This window comes from Cherax quadricarinatus, chromosome 91, assembly GCF_038502225.1.
Source record: "Cherax quadricarinatus isolate ZL_2023a chromosome 91, ASM3850222v1, whole genome shotgun sequence".
Lineage (NCBI taxonomy): Eukaryota > Metazoa > Arthropoda > Malacostraca > Decapoda > Parastacidae > Cherax > Cherax quadricarinatus.
In genome coordinates, this window is record NC_091382.1 from 10,218,109 (window position 1) to 10,243,919 (window position 25,811).

Consider the following 25,811-nt stretch of genomic DNA (forward strand, 5'->3'; position numbering starts at 1 on the left):
CGGGTTATTTATATATCGATCCAGTCATAGTACTGTGCCTTTTTTTATTTGTATACACATATTAAATGACTCCTGTACAAACATCCCAAATTTCAGTGAGAAATTAAAGTCACTAATAACAAACAGACAAATGAATAAGCACCACCTTCTCTTAGCTGGAGACTTCAACATCAACCTTGGCTTACTAGATGATCAGCCTGTAACTGATTTCATCAACAATATGAACAACACACTTCTCATACCAACAATAACTAAACCAACCAGGCTCACTGAGACAAGTGCAACCATAATAGACCACATATGGACCAATATACTAGCCCCCCTTAAATCAGGGATAATCACAGATAGCACTACAGACCACTACCCTACCTTCCTCCTGACAAACATTAGTAAACCACCACTTGAATACAACAAAGTCTCATTTAGACTCCATGACGAGGCCTCAGTAAGGAAGTTCACAGCTGACCTAGAGACTGTTGATTGGCCTACAGAGTTCTCCAAGGCCAATGGTATTGATGACTGGACAGACATCTTTCTTAACAAATTACTTAGACTATACAACAAACATTGTCCTATAAAAACAAAACAGATCACAAACAAACGGCTTGGTTGCCCATGGCTAACCAGCACCATTCTGAAATCCATAGACAAGAAACACCAATATGAAAAGCAATATAGACAGGGCTTAATACACAAAGATACTCTTAAACACTATTCATCAGCTCTCACCAAAGTAATAAAAAAAGCCAAACAACTATACTACTCCAGTAGATTCACAGACACTAGAGGAGATATAAAAAAGACCTGGAAAACACTCTCTCAGATTCTAGGGACCCACAAACTGAGAAAAACCAAGAATATTGTCCTAACTAAACCTAATGAAACACCACTACATCCCACTGACACAGCTAACAAGATAAACGACTTCTTCTCAAACATAGGATCTAATCTCGCCAGTAAAATCCCACATACCAATGCCCATGCCGGGGACTACCTAGATGGTAATTTCCCTAATTCCTTCTATCTTGCACCAACTGAGCCCACGGAAGTCATTGGGATCATAAAGTCACTTAAAAATAACTCGGGGAATCTGTCTCATGTCCCACCATTACTGTACAAGCGAGCGGCCCATGTCCTTTCGCAGGCTATTTCATTACTTTTTAACAAGTCAATAGAGACTAGCACCTTCCCGAAACTACTCAAGATGGCAAGGGTTACACCAATACATAAAGGTGGTGACCCTACAGACTTAAACAACTATAGGCCAATATCTAACTTACCATTGCTATCCAAAATCTTTGAGAAACTCGTGTACAAGAGACTGTATTCATTTATAACGGCTCAAAACATACTCAACCCCTGCCAGTTTGGATTCAGGAAAAATAAAAGCACTAATGATGCAATCATAAAAATGCTAGATCTGCTTTACACAGCATTGGAAAATAAGGAATATCCACTAGGAATTTTTATTGACCTAAGAAAAGCTTTTGACACAGTAAACCACCAAATCCTACTCCACAAACTTGACCACTACGGTATAAGAGGCCATGCGCTTGCTTATTTCAAATCTTACATTACTAATAGGTATCAGTACGTCACCATTAAAGACACAGCATCAGCAACACGGCCACTTGATACTGGAGTTCCGCAGGGAAGTGTCCTTGGTCCCCTGCTCTTCCTCATATACATCAATGACCTTCCAAACGTATCCCAACACCTGAAACCCATTCTCTTTGCTGATGACACGACTTATGTCATCTCTCACCCTAATCTTGCCACCCTCAACACCATTGTGAATGAGGAGCTGATTAAAATATCGACTTGGATGACAGCCAATAAACTTATGCTTAACACTGACAAAACTTACTATATTATGTTTGGTAGCAGAACAGGAGATGCACAAATTAACATTAAGATTGACAACACTCTAATTACCAGAAATAATGGGGGAAAATTCCTAGGCTTATACCTTGACAACAACCTGAATTTCAGCACCCATATCCAGCACATAGCCAAAAAAGTATCCAAAACGGTTGGGATCCTCTCCAAGATACGATACTACGTGCCGCAAAATGCCCTTCTCACACTATACCACTCACTTATTTATCCATGCCTCACCTATGATATTTGTGCTTGGGGATCAGCTGCAGCAACACACCTAAAGCCAATAATAACCCAACAAAAAGCTGCAGTAAGAATAATCACTAAATCCCATCCCTGGCAGCACACCCCCCCACTCTTCAAAGATCTAAACTTACTCCCAGTTCAGTACATCCACACTTACTACTGTGCAATCTATATCTACAGGGCCTTAAACTCTAATATCAACCTTGACCTAAAACGCTTTCTTGATAGTTGTGACAGAACCCACAGGCATAACACCAGACACAAACATCTCTACGACATTCCCCGTGTCCGACTAAACCTTTACAAAAATTCAATGTATGTCAAAGGCCCTAAAATCTGGAATACCCTACCTGAGAACTCTAGAACTGCAGACACATTCATCACCTTCAAAACTATCATTAGAAAACATCTTATCTCCCTGATACACCCCGTCAACTAACTACACGAATACCACCTGGTGGTTCACACTTACACTCACTCATTTGACCATAAACAGAAATATTAATCTCAGTCTTAAAATAATGAATCCTGTGATACTCCAATACTGAAACTATATACTGTGCCAAAACAAAAGCATTCACATTGCTAAACTCATAAACTAGTATTTAGTCACTTAGCCATAATACCAACTTACCTCATAATTTGTAATATTTTACAATTAAGAATAAAACTAAGTATGCCCGAAATGCCTAGCCATGCTAAGCGTTCTAGTGGTACACTCTGTAATTACAATTTTACTGCATGTAAACCAAACAATAACCAAATTTCTGTAAACTCAGCATTGTAATCCTTATAGAGAATAAACTTTGAATTGAATTGAATTGAAAAAGTCCCTCTTTGTGAGATGTCCCTGATAAAGGCAGGACACTGTGTAGTGAATATATAGCAACTCATAAACCCAGTATGGGTGATCACTACGATTTGCTCCTAGTTTTACTGAACAGTTTTTAACTGAAAAAGCCTAATGTTAAAGAAGATCATATTCACTAGATGATGTGCACAAAATGATTGCTAGGTTTCTGATTTCTCAGTAAAATTCATTTCCAGCTACAAGTTACTTGAATTTCGGTTATAAATTTATTCCACGAATCGGTTATTGGTAACTAGTTTTTTTTTCTTTGAGTACCCTTGTTTTTTTTTATAATAACTAGGGTGCAATGCGCCACTGATGGTTCATGCACCATAGGTATATAATAATGGTTATAAATGACCATAATTTTTAAAGGGGTGGACCGGTAAGCCAGCGGAAGGCCTCGGTCAGGTGACCAAAAGCTCCAAAGGCGGGTCATCATCTGACTAAGACCCGCGTCAGGAAACATTTGTCCTGTTTCCTGACGAACCTTACCTAACCTAACCTGCACCATAGGTTGGCATTCCCTGATCTAGCCTATTTCTGGTTTCGTAACAGTTCATTAGAATGCATTCAGATCCGGTTATCCTGTAAAATTAGGTGGCTTCTCAATAGCACTTTGGGATTACAACTGCATGAATACAAACCAACTAAATTAGAGATCATTAATAACATAGGTGTCTAGGTGGTAATAATTTCTATTATTGAAATTTGAACAGGTGAGCTCCTACCCTACACCCCTCAAGGAAGGTTCCTTGATGTTGGTGAGGGGCTCTTGATTTAGGGAATTGGATCTGTGCACCAGTTCCCCGAATTAAGCCTGAATACCTTCCACATCCCCCCCCCCCAGGCGCTGGATAATCCTCCGGGTTTAGCGCTTCCCCTTGATTATAATAATAATAATCCTACCCTACACAACTCTTGAAGTATAACTATTATACTTTCTAATGACACTTATTCTTGATCTATACATATAACTATATGGTGCAATGAGCATATTAATATACTGTATACTTTAATGCTCTTAATATCTACCATCAGGTACGTTGCTTTGAGATTTACTCATAAATACAAGAGTGATATAAGAACATAAGAAAGAATGAACACTGCAGTAGGCCTACTGGCCCATGATGGGCAGGTCCACGTCAACCCCCGGCTTAGACCCAGTCAGGTCACCTCCACTTAAATAGGAGCACGGCGTAAGACCCAGTAGTACCAGCTAGTCAGGTCCAACTCACACCCACCCACACCCACTCATGTATGTATCTAACTTATTTTTAAAACTACACAAGGTCTTAGCTTCTATGACGGTACTCGGGAGTTTGTTCCACTCATCCACAACTCTATTACCAAACCAGTGCTTTCCTATATCCTTCCTGAATCTGAATTTTTCCAACTTAAAACCATTGTTTTTTTTTTTTTTTTTTTTTACACAGGGTTTGACAAGGTTAAGGATCCCTAGCTTTATTGACAGCTATATTACAGGTTAAGGATTCCTAACTTTATTGGCAAGCTAAGAGCTGTTACCTACATCAGCTCATTTGAAAGCATTTTTATTGTTATGAGACATACAAGTACGGGACAGGATGAAGTTGGAGCCATCTGTGGGCCAGCATTTTCATTTGATCAACTGACTTTATCTCGTTGACATCATTATGCTGTAAGAATGTGTTCCATACTCGAGTCATCCTGGGTATATAGGATCTCAGATGGAGTGATGCTCTGGAGAAGGGTACAGCCAGAGTGAAGTTGCTGCTTTCTGCCCGTCTTGTGGCATAAAAGCTTGTTTCACGCTGTCCTCGAAGTGGATCCAAGTGTGGTATTTTGACAATATTGGCCTTGTACATAACAGTAAGGCCACCCACATCCCTCCTATGTTGAAGGCTCTGCTGAAATGACAGATCTATCCAGGATGGGTCAAGGCGAGAGATGAGACGTCTTGCTCTGTTCTCTACTCTGTCAAGCACTCGCAGATGAGAGGGGGGGCAGGCAAACCAAGAAAGTGGAGCATACTCAAGGTGTGAGCGTACTTGTGCCTCGTACAGGATCTTGCAACCCCTACTGTCAAGCAGATGCGAGATACGGCGAAGTGCTGTAAGCTTCCTGGCTGCCTTGTTTGCAAGATTTACAACATGGTTCTTCATGGTTAGTTTGGAGTCAAATTTCACCCCAAGGATATCAACTTCTTCTCCAGGTGCCAACATCGTCCCATTCATCCTTACTACTGCACCAGCATTACCATCATGGTGCCTAGAGACGATCATCATTTGCGTTTTCTCAGGTGCAAATGTTACTTGCCATCTATTTCCCCAAGCTGATATAGCTCTCAGCTGGTGATTGATGTAGCTTAGAGCAGCTGGCATTTCTTCTCTTGGATAAGTGAATGTCAGTGTACAGTCGTCTGCATATGCATGTGATTCTGGGATGAGATGAAGAAGGTCGTTGAAGTAGACATTCCATAACAGTGGACCCAGCACGCTTCCTTGTGGAACGCTTGCCCCAATAGGATGCCTTGCTGATTCCGTTCCATTGAGGACTACACTTAGAGATCTACCATGAAGGTAATCACTGAGGAGACATAGCGTAGAGCCTGCAATTCCCAGTGCTTGAAGTTTTGCTAAGAGGCCCTGGTGCCACACCCGGTTGAAAGCGCCAGCAATGTCCAGTGCTACCACACAGCTGACTTTGGATTCATCCAGTGACTGGTGCCACTTAGTGGAGAGGTTTAACAACAGATCAGCAGCAGAGTAACCTTTCCTGAAGCCATATTGACGATCACAAAGTAGTGAGTGGTAGTCAAAAAAATCTGTCATTTGTCTTGAGATTATTGTCTCAAGGATCTTACCAGTGATTGACAGGAGTGACACTGGTCTGTAGTTGCTGATTTCTGCTCTGCTCTTCTTTTTGTGAACAGGGACTACATTTGCCTCTTTCCATGGAGAGGGCCATTTACACTGTACTAGGCAGTGCTGAAAGATGCGAGTTAGAGGTGCTGCTAGCTGGTCTGCACATCTTCTCAACAATCTTGGGCTCAACTTGTCTGGGCCCACAGCCTTTTCTTGGTCAAGTGATTTAAGAAGGAAATGCACCTCCTCCTGCCTTATTGTCACCACTGACAGTTTTGACACAGTTCTTGCAGCTAGCCAAGGAGGGTCCCTTGCTGGATCAGGAACTTGCATTTTGGTAGCAAAGTGTTCAGCAAAGAGGTCCGCCTTCTCTTGACTACTAGTAGAGGTGGTCCCATCCTGTCGATTTAGAGGTGGAATAAGTTCATCAGGCAGATAACCTTGTCTGTCCTTGACCAAGGACCACCAGGTTTTGGAGCCTACCCTACCTGATGCTAACTTCCTTTTAGTGTCCACCTCCCATTTAGCAATGGCCCACTTTTGAACATCACCCATATGCCTACAGGCTTGCATGTGCAAGTTCCTGTTATAGGTGGTAGGATGTCTCTTATACCTTCGCCATGCTTTGTACTTAGCAGTAGCAGCCTCTCTACAACGAAAGCCAAACCAAGGCTGATCTGTAGGCTTTGTCACATATTGCCGGTGAGGAATGTGTTCTTGTTGCAGATTAAGGATGTGTCCAGTGAAGGCTTTCACTTGATTGTCAACATCCCCTTGGAGAAGAGCATTCCAGTCGGTGGTGGCGAGCTCAGAGCAAAGGGCTGGCCAATTACCTCTTTCCCATAGCCAGGTTGTGCGTGTGGACTCCTCACCTCGTTCTGTTGGGATCTTAAGTGTGGTAAAAACAGCCTTGTGGTCAGACGATCCAACGTAGCCGAGGGGTTGACAAGTGACTATGCCTTCTGCCAGATCACTCACTACTGGGTCAAGGGAGGAGCCAGAGATATGAGTAGGGAAATCAACAAAGTTTCTCATGTCAAACACTGCAAGAAGGTCATCAAAGTCCCTCTGTATAAGGTGCTGGTTGAGGTCACCAACAATTATAATATGTTGACAGTTGTGTTGTAGCAGAAGGGAGTCAATATTTTCCATTAGGAAGTTGATAGGGTCTGCGTGTTGCCACTGAGGTCTGTACATTGCACATGCTAGTACAGAGGTACTAGTGTTTATACAGAGCTTGAAGAACATCATTTCAAGATGTGTAGGGGTGGCAACATCTATGTGCTGGGCATGAACACTTTTAGAGAAGCACACAGCAACACCACCTGCGAGTCTGCGAGTCCTGTCTAGGCTATTTCGCTATTTACATCCCCTTTATTCATTCCTGTTTTCCATTTATACACCTCAATCATATTCCCTCTAATTCTACGCCTTTCTCGAGAGTGCAGATTCAGGGCCCTCAGCCTATCCTCATAGGGAAGATTTCTGATACATGGGATCATCTTTGTCATCCTCCTCTGTACGTTTTCCAGAGCATTTATATACATTCTGTAATATGGTGACCAGAACTGTGCAGCATAATCTAAACGAGGCCTAACCAAGGATATATAGAGTTGAAGAACAACCTGAGGATTTCTATTATTTATGCTTCTTGCTATGAAGCCAAGGATTCTGTTAACTTTATTGCGAACGCTTATGCACTATTGTCTTGGTTTCAGGTTACTGCTAACCAGAACTCCTAAATCCTTTTCGCATTCAGTAATATTAAGATCTACATTATTTAGTTTATATGTGGCATGGTTATTATCCTTTCCAACATTTAGAACACTGCATCTGTCTATATTAAACTGTATCTGCCACTTCTCCAACCATTGCATCAGTCTATTCAAATCATCCTGGAGTGCTCTGTCCTCACTAGGGTGAATTGGGCGGCTTATTTTGGTGTCGCTATTTATTCCCTCATTTATGTCGTCTATGTAAATTGTGAACAACAAGGGGTCCAACTGACCCCTGTGGAACACCGCTTGTGACGTGCCACCATTCTGATTTCTCCCCATTTATGCAAACTCTCTGCTGCTTATTTGTCTACCATGCCTCTATCCAGGAAAAAATTTCTCCTCATATTCCGTGTGCCTTAAGCTTCCTCAATAGCCTCTGATGTGGAACTCTATCGAAAGCCTTACTGAAGTCCATATACACAATATCATATTCAATACATCCTCAAATATAGTGAAAAAAGTTATTAAATTCGTAAGACAGGAACGCCCCTTTGTAAAACCGTGTTGAAATTCATTAATCAATTTACGCCTTTCAAGATGGCTACGAATTGCTTCGGCAATTATTGATTCCACAAATTTTCCCCACTACGGAAGTAAGGCTTATTGGTCTATAGTTCGAAGCCAAGGACCTGTCACCTGCCTTGTAAATAGGTATTACATTTGTCATTTTCCACTTACCTGGCACTATACTAGTTTGTAGTGATATGTTGAAAAGATTAACCAAAGGTTTGCTAAGTTCCTCTTTACATTCCTTTAAAACCCTTGCAAACAGTTCATCAGGGCCTGGGGATTTGTTAGGTTTTAATTTCTCTATTTGTCTGAGGACCATGTCACTAATTACTGCAATCATGCATAGTTTATTATCGTCCTGTTCTACATAATTTATTTTTGGAATTTCGCTAGTATCTTCCTGAGTAAAAACTGAGAGAAGTAAGAATTGAAAATTTCACACATATCATTATCACTGTCAGTGATCTAACCAGAGTTGCTCTTAAGTGGGCCAATCTTGTCCCTAATCTTACTTCTGTATACCTGAAAGAACTCTTTTGGGTTAGTCCTCGAATCCCTTGCGACCTTAGTCTCATAATCCCTTTTGGGTTAGTCTTCGAATCCCTTGCGACCTTAGTCTCATAATCCCTTTTTGTCTTTCTTATTTTTTTTATTTCTCTCTTTAATTGAATGTATTGATTTCTTAACTGTCAATCCCCTCTTTTGATATGCCTATTTATGCCTCTCTTTTGACCAATGAGATGTTTTAATCTATTGTTCATCCATTTGGGATGATTTTCGTTAGATCTAGTTTCCCTACTCGGAACAAAAGTTGTCTGGGCAGCTAGAACTATGCTCTGAAAAACGTCATATTGGCAACCAAGATCACCTACCTGACCCATAGTCAGGACATCCCAATTTAGCCCACCCAGGTAATTTTTCAGTCCCATGAAGTCGGCCAAGCGAAAATCTGGTTGAGATTTGATTGCAGTTATCTGGGTAATTCCATGATATATTGAAACTAAGTGATTTGTGGTCACTTTCCCCAAGCTCATCATTAACCCAAGATTATTAATTAGTGATTCTATGTTGGCAAGAACCAAGTCAAGCAGATTGTTTCCTCTAGTTGATTCTGTCACAAACTGTTTTAAAAAGCAATCCTGAACTGTATCAAGAAAGTCACTAGACTCAAGATTTCCTGTCACAATGTTCCAATCAATTTATTTAAAGTTAAAATCTCCCATTAACACAACATTTTCACATCTAGATGCCTTACGAATTTCGTCCCATAACAGCTTATGCACTCTCTATCAAGGTCTGGGGGCCTATAAATCACACCCAAAATTAACTTTTCACGACCCTCGAGAAAATGTAGCCAGATTCTGTGTCCGATGTTTCTTATCTTGTATCTTGTCTAACACAACAATTTAAATTATCTCAGACATACATTGCTATTCCACCACCCTTCCTGTTGACCCTATCAGTGTGGAATAATTTATAACCATGTATGTTGCATTCAGAAGCCATTTCTCTATCTTTCACGTTGAACCAGATCTCTATTATAGCAGTAATATCCATATTACCTACACTTGTAAATAATCTTAGCTCATCTATCTTATTTCTTAGACTCCTGCTATTTGTATAGTAAACCTTAAGGGAGCTAGTCACTCGTTGCCCTCTACTATCTCTCTTGGTTTGTTGATCAATTTCTTTGCCTTTATTAGCAACTTTATTTTGACTACTGTCTTTTAAATATACCCCTGAGGATATATATATATATATATCACAGATGACTGTGAAACAAAAACCTGTAATTGTTTTGCATGATGGTAGGATTGCTGGTTTCTTTTTCTGTCTCATAAACACGCTAAGATAACAGGGATATCTTGCTACTCCTACTAACACTTTGGTCACACTTCACAGACACGCACATGCATATATATATATACATACATCTAGGTTTTTCTCCTTTTTCTAAATAGCTCTTGTTCTTTTTTATTTCTTCTATTGTCCATGGGGAAGTGGAAAAGAATCTTTCCTCCGTAAGCCATGCGTGTCGTATGAGGCGACTAAAATGCCGGGAGCAATGGGCTAGTAACCCCTTCTCCTGTATACAATTACTAAAAAAGAGAAGAAGAAAAACTTTATAAAACTGGGTTGCTTAAATGTGCGTGGATGTAGTGCGGATGACAAGAAACAGATGATTGCTGATGTTATGAATGAAAAGAAGTTGGATGTCCTGGCCCTAAGCGAAACAAAGCTGAAGGGGGTAGGAGAGTTTCAGTGGGGGGAAATAAATGGGATTAAATCTGGAGTATCTGAGAGAGTTAGAGCAAAGGAAGGGGTAGCAGTAATGTTAAATGATCAGTTATGGAAGGAGAAAAGAGAATATGAATGTGTAAATTCAAGAATTATGTGGATTAAAGTAAAGGTTGGATGCGAGAAGTGGGTCATAATAAGCGTGTATGCACCTGGAGAAGAGAGGAATGCAGAGGAGAGAGAGAGATTTTGGGAGATGTTAAGTGAATGTATAGGAGCCTTTGAACCAAGTGAGAGAGTAATTGTGGTAGGGGACTTGAATGCTAAAGTAGGAGAAACTTTTAGAGAGGGTGTGGTAGGTAAGTTTGGGGTGCCAGGTGTAAATGATAATGGGAGCCCTTTGATTGAACTTTGTATAGAAAGGGGTTTAGTTATAGGTAATACATATTTTAAGAAAAAGAGGATAAATAAGTATACACGATATGATGTAGGGCGAAATGACAGTAGTTTGTTGGATTATGTATTGGTAGATAAAAGACTGTTGAGTAGACTTCAGGATGTACATGTTTATAGAGGGGCCACAGATATATCAGATCACTTTCTAGTTGTAGCTACACTGAGAGTAAAAGGTAGATGGGATACAAGGAGAATAGAAGCATCAGGGAAGAGAGAGGTGAAGGTTTATAAACTAAAAGAGGAGGCAGTTAGGGTAAGATATAAACAGCTATTGGAGGATAGATGGGCTAATGAGAGCATAGGCAATGGGGTCGAAGAGGTATGGGGTAGGTTTAAAAATGTAGTGTTAGAGTGTTCAGCAGAAGTTTGTGGTTACAGGAAAGTGGGTGCAGGAGGGAAGAGGAGCGATTGGTGGAATGATGATGTAAAGAGAGTAGTAAGGGAGAAAAAGTTAGCATATGAGAAGTTTTTACAAAGTAGAAGTGATGCAAGGAGGGAAGAGTATATGGAGAAAAAGAGAGAGGTTAAGAGAGTGGTGAAGCAATGTAAAAAGAGAGCAAATGAGAGAGTGGGTGAGATGTTATCAACAAATTTTGTTGAAAATAAGAAAAAGTTTTGGAGTGAGATTAACAAGTTAAGAAAGCCTAGAGAACAAATGGATTTGTCAGTTAAAAATAGGAGAGGAGAGTTATTAAATGGAGAGTTAGAGGTATTGGGAAGATGGAAGGAATATTTTGAGGAATTGTTAAATGTTGATGAAGATAGGGAAGCTGTGATTTCGTGTATAGGGCAAGGAGGAATAACATCTTGTAGGAGTGAGGAAGAGCCAGTTGTGAGTGTGGGGGAAGTTCGTGAGGCAGTAGGTAAAATGAAAGGGGGTAAGGCAGCCGGGATTGATGGGATAAAGATAGAAATGTTAAAAGCAGGTGGGGATATAGTTTTGGAGTGGTTGGTGCAATTGTTTAATAAATGTATGGAAGAGGGTAAGGTACCTAGGGATTGGCAGAGAGCATGCATAGTTCCTTTGTATAAAGGCAAAGGGGATAAAAGAGAGTGCAAAAATTATAGGGGGATAAGTCTGTTGAGTGTACCTGGTAAAGTGTATGGTAGAGTTATAATTGAAAGAATTAAGAGTAAGACGGAGAATAGGATAGCAGATGAACAAGGAGGCTTTAGGAAAGGTAGGGGGTGTGTGGACCAGGTGTTTACAGTGAAACATATAAGTGAACAGTATTTAGATAAGGCTAAAGAGGTCTTTGTGGCATTTATGGATTTGGAAAAGGCGTATGACAGGGTGGATAGGGGGGCAATGTGGCAGATGTTGCAAGTGTATGGTGTAGGAGGTAGGTTACTGAAAGCAGTGAAGAGTTTTTACGAGGATAGTGAGGCTCAAGTTAGAGTATGTAGGAAAGAGGGAAATTTTTTCCCAGTAAAAGTAGGCCTTAGACAAGGATGTGTGATGTCACCGTGGTTGTTTAATATATTTATAGATGGGGTTGTAAGAGAAGTAAATGCGAGGGTCTTGGCAAGAGGCGTGGAGTTAAAAGATAAAGAATCACACACAAAGTGGGAGTTGTCACAGCTGCTCTTTGCTGATGACACTGTGCTCTTGGGAGATTCTGAAGAGAAGTTGCAGAGATTGGTGGATGAATTTGGTAGGGTGTGCAAAAGAAGAAAATTAAAGGTGAATACAGGAAAGAGTAAGGTTATGAGGATAACAAAAAGATTAGGTGATGAAAGATTGGATATCAGATTGGAGGGAGAGAGTATGGAGGAGGTGAACGTATTCAGATATTTGGGAGTGGACGTGTCAGCGGATGGGTCTATGAAAGATGAGGTGAATCATAGAATTGATGAGGGAAAAAGAGTGAGTGGTGCACTTAGGAGTCTGTGGAGACAAAGAACTTTGTCCTTGGAGGCAAAGAGGGGAATGTATGAGAGTATAGTTTTACCAACGCTCTTATATGGGTGTGAAGCGTGGGTGATGAATGTTGCAGCGAGGAGAAGGCTGGAGGCAGTGGAGATGTCATGTCTGAGGGCAATGTGTGGTGTGAATATAATGCAGAGAATTCGTAGTTTGGAAGTTAGGAGGAGGTGCGGGATTACCAAAACTGTTGTCCAGAGGGCTGAGGAAGGGTTGTTGAGGTGGTTCGGACATGTAGAGAGAATGGAGCGAAACAGAATGACTTCAAGAGTGTATCAGTCTGTAGTGGAAGGAAGGCGGGGTAGGGGTCGGCCTAGGAAGGGTTGGAGGGAGGGGGTAAAGGAGGTTTTGTGTGCGAGGGGCTTGGACTTCCAGCAGGCATGCTTGAGCGTGTTTGATAGGAGTGAATGGAGACAAATGGTTTTTAATACTTGACGTGCTGTTGGAGTGTGAGCAAAGTAACATTTATGAAGGGATTCAGGGAAACCGGCAGGCCGGACTTGAGTCCTGGAGATGGGAAGTACAGTGCCTGCACTCTGAAGGAGGGGTGTTAATGTTGCAGTTTAAAAACTGTAGTGTAAAGCACCCTTCTGGCAAGACAGTGATGGAGTGAATGATGGTGAAAGTTTTTCTTTTTCGGGCCACCCTGCCTTGGTGGGAATCGGCCGGTGTGATAATAAATAAAAATATATATATATATATATATATATATATATATATATATATATATATATGAATGTGTGTGTATACTAGGTAATACACAGTATGATTCAATAAGACTTGACTTAGAAAGCCCCTCAATAAGCTAATTTCTGAGCCATCAAGGCAATCAAACAGCTTGCTTGAACAACCTATTCTCCAAACAACACTAATGCTTGAAACAGAAGAGAACGACAGAGCGTCAGGCAAGAAATCAAGGAGACCAAAAACGATCCTAACTGGGTTATAATCAGCAAATCCTCCCTGTATAGGATTAACTCCCTTATTACTAAAACTGAGTTCAGCAATTCCTATTTCCCTACTACGACAGTGTGTAGATGCCAGAACAAATGTAGGCAGAGAGTTGAACTCAGGACCAGAAATATAGAGTACCTTAGTACCTTAAGATAAGATAAGATAAGATTTCGTTCGGATTTTTAACCCCGGAGGGTTAGCCACCCAGGATAACCCAAGAAAGTCAGTGCGTCATCGAGGACTGTCTAACTTATTTCCATTGTGGTCCTTAATCTTGTCCCCCAGAATGCGACCCATACCAGTCGACTAACACCCAGGTACCTATTTGCTGCTAGGTGAACAGGACAACAGGTGTAAGGAGACGTGTCGAAATGTTTCCACCCGCCGGGAATCGAACCCGGGCCCTCCGTGTGTGAAGCGGGAGCTTTAGCCACCAGGCCAAATATCACAAAGTCTAAATAATGCTCTTAACTCTATAAACAGAGTTACAAGAACTATGTCCCGGCTCACCAAAGGAGACATATTCTACCAAAAGCAGAGTCTAATAAACAAGGGCTGACAGAACAGAGAGCAGAGATGTTTCTTCGACCAGCAGCAGCGAGAGAGAGAGAAAAGCAGGACCTGCATATCCGATGTCAAGTTACTAGTACCAGCTCACCCCTGGCAGGAACTGCTAAACAAGCAAGCAGGTAGTAATGTAGGCAGCCAATCAAAATTCTCCAACAGCAAGCACAATGAAAGGTGCAATTGCTACATCCTAAATACATACAAAAGTTAATAAGTCAAATAACAAAGTCTGAAATTTTCATTGTAGTTGTTAACGAAAACATAAGCAATATAAAAATAAATGAAAAAATATATATACCAAATATTCACTGTGCCCTTTTCAGAGGGTACAACATATTCAACAGATTCAGGAAGGATATAGGAAAGTTCCGGTTTAGTAATAGAGTTGTGGATGAGTGGAACTCCCGAGGACCGTTATAGAAGCTAAGACGTTCTGTAGTTTTAAAAATAGGTTAGATAAATACATGGGTGGGTGTGGGTGCATGCGAGTTGGACATGAAGAGCTGGTGCTACTGGGTCAGATGCCGTGCTCCTTCCTTAAGTGGAGGTGACCTGACTGGGAGGGCCATTAGTCTGAGCCGGGGGTTGACATGGACCTGCCCCGCATGGGCCAGTAGGCCTGCTGCAGTGTTCCTTCTTTCTTATGTTTTTATATATACCGTGAGGTATATATGCATCATTACTTATAGACGTTTCATCATCTAGTCTTCTTGCACTGATGAAGTCACTGGGTGGCGAAATGTCTACAAGATACCCAGATGTTGCACATCTTGTCAGTATTGTATGCCACTGATATACATGCCCAGATTTATATGCATGTCACTGAATACCTGCTGAGAGTTCACTTAATTACTATTACAGCTATTGAAGTATTCTTGACTGGTGATTAACAGGTTTCATGCAGCCTTAATGACCCTCGTGTAGACGATAAGCTTTAAACCGTCAGTGCCAGATCTTAATCAGTCATCTTTTAAATGTATATTTGTGGTTAAATATACATTTTTAAGAGGTTTTGGTAACCTAAACTAACCCAATTTAGCTTTACCAAACAAACTCTCCAAAGGACCTGAATAGTTTGGGCCAGCAGGCCAACCGCAGTGTTCCTCTATTATGTTCTTACGAAAATAACTAGATGTGCTTCGGTTTGTGCATAATCCAAAGTAATGATTCCTGAATGCAATAAGCCCAGCCCCTTCTACTTCAAATACTATTAACTTTCTAATGTAGCTGAATATGAGCGAAGAAAAAGTCAAGCAAAAGAGGCATTTCCAGGTTATCTCATGACTACCTCAATTTCTTTATTAAAAATAAACTTTGGCACCTACGTACACAGCTCGAAAATTGAGCTAATGTATGTAACAGCTCTTAGCTTGTAAATAAAGTTATGAATCCTTAACCTAACCTTGTAAAACACTATAAAATAGGGTCATACATTTCACTAAACAAACGATATATAGTAAATATGTTGTGCAGAATAATAGACGATATAATAGCGCATCACAGAAACTTGATACTATAGTAAACAGAGATCAAGATGCCAGAGTTGTAAATTACAAAAAAAAAAAATATAAGGTATTAAGTATTTTCATATATATATATATATATATATATATATATATATATATATGTCGTGCCGAATATGTAAAACTGGTCAATTAGTAAGAACTCATTTAAAATTGAGACCTTTCTAAAATTTTCTCTTATACGTTCAAAGATATATTTTTTTCATTAATATTAATGTAAAAATTTTTAATTTTGCTCCAAAAGAATCTTAGAAAACTTACCTAACCTTTTCCACAAGACTGATGGACTGAACACATCGACTCCAGGCTGAGGGACTGATTACTTCAATCTCCTCCTCTTCTTGCACCTCTCTGCTTTGTATTGGACTGATGAAGCCACTGTGTGGCGAAACGTTTCCTAAATAAAGATTCCTATATGGTGCATAAGTCTCAATCATCAACTTACCTAACCTTATTATAACAATAATTTATTTTAGCCTAATCCAACTAAATATATTTTAGATTTGTTTACAGTAATTTAATAATAAACAAACACAGTGAAATGTATTTTTTTCGTTAAGTTCAGAATGATTTTGGCGAAATTATTGCATACACAAATTTTCACTTGTCCTATATGGCAAGATGAACGTGAGTAGTCACGAAGGCGCTTGGAATTTCACTACTCTTTCACAGTGGTTGTTTTGGTTTTAAAATCACCTGTTTACTGTGATCTTATTGCATATATATATATATATATATATATATATATATATATATATATATATATATATATATATATATATATATATATATATATATATATATATATATATATATATATATATGTCGTGCCGAATAGGCAGAACTTGCGATCTTGGCTTAAATAACAACGCTCATCTTGCCATATAGGACAAGTGAAAATTTGTGTATGCAATAATTTCGCCAAAATCATTCTGAACCTAACGAAAAAAATATATTTCACTGTGTTTGTTTAGTATTAAATTGTTGTAAACAAATCTAAAATATACATAGTTGGGTTAGGCTAAAATAAATTGCGCTTGTTATAATAAGGTTAGGTAAGTTTTCTAAGATTCTTTTGGTGCAAAATTATAAATTTTTACATCAATATTAATGAAAAAATATATCTTTAAAGGTATAAGAGAAAATTTTAGAGAAGACTTTATTTTAAATGAGTTTTTGCTAATTGACCAGTTTTACATATTCGGCACGACATATATATATATACTATATATATATATATATATATATATATATATATATATATATATATATATATATATATATATATATATATATATATATATATATATATATATATATATATGCCGAATAGGTAAAACTTGCGATTTTGGCTTAAATAGCAACGCTCTTCTTGCCGAAAAAGGCAAGCAATAATTTCGCAAAAATCATTCCGAACCTAACGAAAAAAATATATTTCATTGTGTTTATTATTAAATTATTGTAAACTTGTATAAAATATATTGACTTGGATTAAGCTAAATTAAGTTGCGCTTGATATAACGTTAGGTAAGTTTTCTAAGGTACTTGAGGAACAAAATTATTAATTTTTACGTTAACATAAATGAAAAAAAGTATTTCTTTAAACGCATAAGAGAAAGTTTTAGAAAGGACTTAGTTTTTAATGAGTTCTTGCTAATTGGCTAATTTCACCTATGCTAAATAATAATCCCACATGGAGATAGAAAAGCAGAATATTAACTGCTCTGTATATATCAATCCCATTCTAGGATCCTCTTGAGCTGAAGATCCCAAAAGGGGATCGAAATATACAGAGTAACTAATCTTGAGAGTTTCTGTCTCCGTGTGGAATTATTACTGGGCATTGACAAGTAATCGTTACGAATTGGGAATTACATTTCAGGGTATAAAAATACGCAGCATTTGATGAACATTAAGAAAAAATCCACTGCCGACCACGAAAACACGATCATGTGACCCAGAACTTAAATTACTTCCTGGGTCAATCGTAATTAGCTAATCAACATTTGCATAGAGCTGATCAGAGTTGCAAATACATCTGGGTTAGAAACAGGACTGGATCTAAAGGCTGGCCCACCCTCCTCCGACGTGTAATTTCACACGCAATGCACTTGGGGAAACTGAAATAAACTTTGGAAAGGAGCTTCGAATGTCGATATGCAAGGGGAACACAGGCTGAGGTCTCCACTGTGATGCTCCAGTTAGGCAGATAAGTTCAATATAACTTGGTGGAGAGATCTTGAACACAAGCAGACAATAGACGATTAAGTGGGGCCTTGTGGCCACGCAGAGAGGCAACCTACAGGGAGGATGACGTGCTACAGGAAGATGCTAGCGGGGTGGTGCTACAAGATGCTAGAGTGGTGGTGCTACAGGAAGATGCTAGCGGGGTGGTGCTACAAGAAGATGCTGGAGGAGTGGTGCTACAAGATGTCAGAAGGGTGGTGCTACAGGAAGATGCTAGAGGGGTGGTGCTACAGGAAGATGCTAGCGGGGTGGTGCTACAAGATGCTAGAGTGGTGGTGCTACAGGAAGATGCTAGCGGGGCGGTGCTACAAGAAGATGCTGGAGGAGTGATGCTACAAGATGTCAGAAGGGTGGTGCTACAGGAAGATGCTAGAGGGGTGGTGCTACAGGAAGATGCTAGAGGGGTGGTGCTACAGGAAGATGCTAGAGGGGTGGTGCTACAGGAAGATGCTAGAGGGGTGGTGCTACAGGAAGATGCTAGAGGGGTGGTGCTACAGGAAGATGCTAGAGGGGTGGTGCTACAGGAAGATGCTAGAGGGGTGGTGCTACAGGAAGATGCTAGAGGGGTGGTGCTACAGGAAGATGCTAGAGGGGTGGTGCTACAGGAAGATGCTAGAGGGGTGGTGCTACAGGAAGATGCTAGAGGGGTGGTGCTACAGGAAGATGCTAGCGGGGTGGTGCTACAAGATGCTAGAGTGGTGGTGCTACAGGAAGATGCTAGAGGGGTGGTGCTACAGGAAGATGCTAGAGGGGTGGTGCTACAGGAAGATGCTAGAGGGGTGGTGCTACAGGAAGATGCTAGAGGGGTGGTGCTACAGGGGAGTCTTGATGACGCTACAATACTGACGCTACAAGCCTGGCTGAAATATTTAATATGAGGTGCAATTATTACAATCGAAACTAAGCGCTAAATCCACAAGGGTCATGCAGCGCTGCGGGTGCAATGTGTTAAAAATGAAATATGCTAAGATAAGAGACCAGTGAGACTTAGGAGTATGTGAAAGACAGTGGCACTATCCTCTCGTGATGACCCAAAACGAAATTAATTCGACAAACATCTGAAGTTAGTAATATTAAAATTACTCGGTATTTTTAATCTAGAAGATAAACCAAGACACCAAGGTAACGTAGGGCCAGAGGTGTCTGCAAGGCAATGCCAGTACCACTCCACTTCCTTCATCTCTTCCTGCGAGGCGTTAAGCGAACTTGTAATCAGCAATTCTCATTGAACGCCTCAGTGACAGTGCTGAGCATCACAGGCATGATTTCATTAATGGAAATTTGCTACCGGATACTCTAACAGGCTCTTCAACCAGACCAGTACCTCCTAACTACTACACAGTTGCTGAGACAGAGCAATAGTGATGAATGGTTTAGTGTGTGTCGTGATACAACAGAGCTTGCTACCCATGACAGTTATTTTCTGTTGGCTATCCCTAATACCTCTCTTGACACTGACCTTAATTAGCAGACCATTCATATTGGCGTTTCTCTTCTCCTTGCCGCCCTATCCTCGCTGTGTCTGCACCAACTTCAGACGCCATCTTGCTTGTTATAGATCAGAGGGAAAGATCACAAGGCATGAAACAGTTGAAATGTTTCCCCTGGAAACATTTCAACAGACTGATGCCCGGCACTAACGGAGCCACACCAACTAAGCAGATAAAATGGCAGTAAAAAAGCATGCAGCTGGAACCACCTTAAAGTCTCTCTCCTTCCCTGGTCAGGTGGTAAGCACGTGTGGGACTATTCATGCACATTAACGATGACTGACACCTGTCTTCTATAAAGAAGGGAGGGAAGGAGAGGCAGCTGCCTGCTGCTTACTCCCGTTAAAGTGCCTTTAGGAGTCTGGCAGAAGACTCGATAGGAAAACTAAGGATATCAGACCAGCTAGTTCCCGAGCCATAGAAGTCAGACAAAGTATTAGAAATCTAATGTTGACAAACACATAAGAAGAAGCACTGCTGCGGGTCTAGTGGCCCATGCTAGGCAGGTCCAATTCATACCCTTAAGAAGGAAGTAGGACATAGTTATATGGTCATGTAGGCCTACTGACCTACATGACTAAATGCCTATGTAAATACATGAATACATAAATACAGAAAATATTTGCAATTTCTTAGAATACTCAACGAAGCATTGGAATGCAATCAACATTTCAGTGAAAAATCAATAACCATCGTCAAAACGCGATATAACAAGAAACAACAAGCAATAAACAATATATAACATACACTCTTCAATTTACACAATTAAACCAGCCAACTTAGAAGGTGATTAAACGTCCTACGTGAAACAAGGTAATTATCATGGAGTAATAATGACACAAAAAGTATTATCATTAGTCATTAGAAATTTAATACAGCAATAGTTAAACATGTGTTTGCCAATGTTTTATCTCGAGTTAACAGTTTAGTGACTTTCACAGGAGCGAGGATAGTTGTTCCATGAAAATTTTCGCTCAGTGGAAAGAGACAGTCGAGTCATAATTGGTGCCAGTTGATGCGCAGACCTTCATAGAAATACTGTTTGCAAAATCGTCCCATTGCAACATTAATAATAATAATAATAATAATAATAATAATAATAATAATAATAATAATAATAATAATAATAATAATAATAATAATAATAATAACACAGAAGACAGGAAAAACTAGCATGTCAGGGCTCGTGCAACTACAAATCAAGGCGTTACAAACAATACAGGGATACAGAACGTATATGTATTAGAGTGAGGTGTAACGCAAAATATAATCGTTGTAGGTACTAGTAGTAATAATAGTAGTAGTAGTTGTAGTGGAACTGAGAATTGAATAGATCGCGATAGTGCAAGAGTTTGAAATGTTGTGGGAATGTCATGTTGAGTCATCTGATTGTTTGTGTTACATCATCTGTGCGAGCGCGTCGTCAGCTGCATGACGCGAGGATGACTCGCAGCACATCATCATCCTGGGTTTGCAGGGTGCTGCAGTATGACTGCTTGATTGTGGTCAATATGTGAACAAGTGTGGTAGTGAGAACCGGCTACGAACGAGTATGAAGCCAGGGCGGCTTGTGAACCTGTCATGAGCATAGAATCTGACATCCTGCACTCGTTGGATTTTGATGGAGTCATCAGAGACTTTTCCATCAGAAAAGCACGGAATGTACCTGGCTTATAATTTATCTGACTGAAGATAACTCCTCATAAGTCTGTAGATTACTTTTGAGTTACACTTACAAATTAACCGAAAGGCTGGTAATATACACTATAAATCCAATTTATTGTTTTATTTCTTTACCTTAAGAGAATGGTACGTATATTGAGAGTGGCGAAAGTTTTCCAAGGAGAAACTTAAAAGCCTTCTAACCACTAGAGTTAGACCTTTTTAATGCAAGGGCCCCCACCACCTAAATCCGTACTGGTAGTAATAGTAGTTGTGGTAGTACTTGTGGTGGTGGTGGTGGTAATAGTAGTAGTAGTAGTAGTAGTAGTAGTAGAAGTAGTAGTAGTAGTAGTAGTAGTAGTAGTAGTAGCAGTAGTAGTAGTAGTAGTAGAAGTAGTAGCAGAAGTAGTAGTAGAAGCAGTAGTCGTAGTAGTAGTAGTAGTAGTAGTAGTAGAAGCAGTAGTAGTAGTAGTCGTATTAGTAGTAGTAGTAGTAGTAGTAGTAGTAGTAGTAGTAGAAGCAGTAGTAGTAGTCGTATTAGTAGTAGTAGTAGTAGTAGTAGTAGTATCAGCTATGTGATGGCGGTGTTTATTATTTTGATGACCATTAGCAAGAATCCTCCTCAGAACAGTAAACTATTACTAATACTACTATCACTACAAGTACTACTTGTACTTGTAGTACTACGTGTACTACTTGTACTTATAGTAGTAGTACCTACAAAGGTTATATTATGCTTTGCACCTCACTCTAATACTTATATATACCCTCTGTGTCCTTGTATTGTTTGTAACGGCTTGACGAAGTTCCTGGGAAGCGAAACGTTGCCACAATAAAAATGTCGCATTAGCTGCACATGTGCCCTTCCACCTAACATATCGCTGGTAATTCTATCAACATTATTACAGCTACAAATCAGTTTTCGCTAACACAAAAGAATACCCTACCGACAAGAACTCTCAATTTTTGCCAATAATGCAGCAAATTTTAGGCCAGCTGCGATCAAAACCCGCTCTCCCTTCTACTCATAGCATGTTCTTCCCACACACACACAAATATATCCGGAGAACTTTTTTCTATACACCTCAGTTCACCATAAAAGATCCATGCATGTTATTCACCTTACCGCTTCGTAGCTTCTACAATCCTCTCCCGGGCAACTTTATGTAAGTCAGGGTCAGCTTAGTCAAGCGTAGTGAGGTGACGAGGAGGTTGACATCCACTACGCAAGTCTGCGTAAATCCCGTGAAAATATACTCACTGTGGTATTCTTGTGACCAGGATGACGCGACTCAAAAATATCCCTTCAAGGAAGGGATCTTCTTTCACTCGCCTAATGTCCCTTCAAAGAAGGTATCTTTACAAAGAAGGGATCTTCACTCGCGTAATGTCCCTCAAGGAAGAGATCTTTACTCGCATATCCCTTCAAAGAAGGGATGCTTTAATCACGTAACGTCCCTTCAAAGAAGGGGTGTTTTAATCACGTAATATCCCTTCAAAGAGGGGATCTTTACTCCCGTAATGTCCCTTCAAGGAGGAGGTGTTTTAATCACGTAATGGCCCTTCAAAGAGGGGATCTTTACTCCCGTAATGTCCCTTCAAGGAGGAGGTGTTTTAATCGCGTAATAGCCCTTCAAAGAGGGGATCTTTACTCCCGTAATGTCCCTTCAAGGAGGAGGTGTTTTAATCACGTAATGGCCCTTCAAGGAAGGGATCTTTACTCTCGTAATATCCCTTGAAAGAAGGGATCTTTTACTCTCGTAATGTCCCTTCAAGAAGGAAATGATGCTGTACATAAATGGTATACAAAACCGACAAGATGAGGATTTAGACACATTTGGAACATCTAAATCATGGAATCTGAGTACAGAGAATTTCTCCACAACTTTTTTTTTTTCTACTGATCCATTCCTTGGGTATGACCTACTTCCACTGGGGGAATCCCGCCTACCAGTGACAATGTCTTCGTCTGCTGCACGTCCCTCACCTGTAGTCAGTGAACATCAACAACCTAACAACCTGTCGTCAGTACATAAGCACCAAGCGCCATGACTGTGCATCAGTTACTTCACAACTACGGTGCTGCTCACCAATTCCAAGGCTGAGAGACTGATTACCTCATCTTCTGTATATATTTTTTCACATTATGTCTTTGTACTGTAATGATAAAGCCACTGGTTGGCGAAACGTCTACAAATAAAGATACCCAGATGTTGCACATGTGTCTAAATCCTCATCTGCTTTGATGCTTGTGAAGGGATCTCGTTCCAGGAAACTATCGCTATTCTTTAGCCCCTTGAATCAAACCTGACAACTTTACTATCCCAGACATCTTTACTGGTTTACATCTTTTACCTAATAAGAATTTTAAACTTTAACTTACTACTGCTTCTGTTAACTGGTATTAATAAAACCTGTGAAAGACTCGACCCTCTGTCTGTAAATAGCTAGACAGGCTAACTCTGATATTAACTTGATACTAAAATGAAACATGTCTTATAGATAAATGAGACATTTGTGCAACATATAGGTATCTTTATTCTGGAAAACGTTTCGCCAGCAAGTGACTTCTTCAGCCAAATTCAGAGAAAAGTGGAAAATGAGGTGGAGTTTGAGGTAATCAGTCCCTCAGCCTGGAGTCGATGTGCTCAGTCCATCAGTCAAGACTGACTGGTTTTGTATTAATGTTGGTAGAATTACACACAATATGTTATATAAAAGTACACAAGTGCAACTAATGTGACATTTTATTGTGGCAACGTTTCGCTTTCCAGGAGTGAAACTTTGCCACAATAAATTGTCACAGTTGCATTTGTGTCCTTTTACTTAACATGTTGATTGGTTTTCTAAACCCTTTATTCACATGTGTTTTATTCATCACTTGTCAGATTTAGATTTTGCCACCGAAGTGGCTAGTTTATTGTGTGCCCCATATCCATCCTGTGGACGGTAGCGCAAGAGCATATGGATACACAAAAGGCCTAGGAACGTGTACCATTAACAAAAATATTTCCATAATGCCCTTCGAGGCTGTACACAACAGTCCATTTCAAAACTACGTTGACATTTGTATTATATTCTACATTTTTTGAATTTCGAAAGAGTAGTGGTTCTTAAAAGTACTGGGTTGTGTATGGTATTGTGATCCAATGGGGGTTTGAACTACCAGCATCCGTCTTGATCCACCTCTAATCATGAGAGGAATGAAGTTAATAGAGAGTAATCATCTGGTGCCAGAAGTAACGTGCTTGGTACAGTCCTGTGTGTGTGATTCATTACTGCTGTGTGAGCTGCAGGAATTCCATCAAAAATCTTAACTTTTTGTGATGAACAGCTGTTTGTGGGCGAGGAAGATGGATTCATGGTTTCTCGTGCGGTCGTACCAGAGTATTGCTCAAAAGGTTCCAGCCAGGGTTTTATAACTAGGCAAGGCCTCCGAGGAACAGAAAGCCTTAGTTACAGCATCAAAGGTTTCCCTTCATGTCCTCTGCAGTTTTCTTGCCTTTGCCACCAAATGACAGTATTGAATCCGGTAAACGGAGGGAACATACCAAGGCTAGACTTCTGTTTGGGTCCTGGTGTTTTTGCCATCTCGTGAGTAGCTAGGTAACGGACGTTTCTTCTGACACATCCCAGCACTGATAGTGGCAGTAGCCACTATCAGTGCTGGGATAAATGACTCAATTGTACATACTGGTTTCATGCATATGTTACGTGAAAAATTATTCAATTTTCAACTTCGTCATGCGTGAATAGCTAAAAGCCAGAGATACCTCTCGAGACAAAACCTTAGTGCGATGTGATGGGATGAGTTTGTCCGATCCAGTGTCACTGACAGCAACAGTCGTCGCCAGGAATGAGAAGACCTCAACCTTGTTTTCATTGATGCTAAAAAATTCCTGACAGTTTGCAGGAATTGCTGAAGACATATCAACACGTCAACGAGCTTACGTATCTTACTTGCTACGAGTCCCATCCTTCAAGCTTCCACGTAAGTAACCCTTCCGCACAACATCAACTCTGCTAACATACTTCAACTTAGGTATAATGCACTTACGGTGCATGGTACGAAAGTACCATTGCAGCGTTAGGTCGTAACATACTAACAAAAACTAGTATATCAAGAATGGTGACTCGTACTATTGTCCACGGAACACCCCAATATTAGGACCAGGTCCTCCAAGCAGCCTACTAAATCTGAATTGGTATCATTTCTGTTCGCTCATCCGAGGCAATTTTCGTGGGCATTTCTGGCTTTCATGCTGAAATAATTCATCCAGGTCTCCGTGTTATATCTCTGATGTTAAGCAGAACCTAGAATAGAGGGAACAGTCGTTCTTCAGGAATCAAAACTGATGCTGGGATTTTAATTCTTCTCTAACAGAAGATCGACTGAACAGAGGAAGGATCTTCCTTTGGATAGATTTGTAATGGATTTGATCTGACAGAACTCCGACAAAATGTTTGGTAAAGGGACACAGAAGTTAGGTATCTTCATTCCGAAACGTTTCTCCTACACCGTAGCATTCTTCAGTCGAGTACAGAGTCAGCAGAAGCAGTAGAGATGTAAACACGATGTCATCAGTCCATCTTAATTGAAGATGTAATTCTGAAATGGTTAGTCAGTCCCTCAGCCTGA